Below are 212 nucleotides of genomic sequence, written 5' to 3'. Positions count from 1 at the left end.
ATGAAATATTTAAAATCTAATTAGCTAGTTTATATTTAATTTTGAAAAAATTACAACGTCACCCCTGAACTTTGGTTTTTAATCAATGCCTCCACCGGCATTTTTCGAAATAACAAAGATACCCCCTATTTATTTAAAAAATATCAAATCCATCTCTACCTTTAGCTATTCCTCTTAAGTGAAGGAATAACTGTTAGTTTTTTATTAAATGT

Source organism: Macadamia integrifolia, chromosome 8, assembly GCF_013358625.1.
Source record: "Macadamia integrifolia cultivar HAES 741 chromosome 8, SCU_Mint_v3, whole genome shotgun sequence".
Taxonomy (NCBI): Eukaryota; Viridiplantae; Streptophyta; class Magnoliopsida; order Proteales; family Proteaceae; genus Macadamia; species Macadamia integrifolia.
This window is presented reverse-complemented; position numbering follows the sequence as displayed.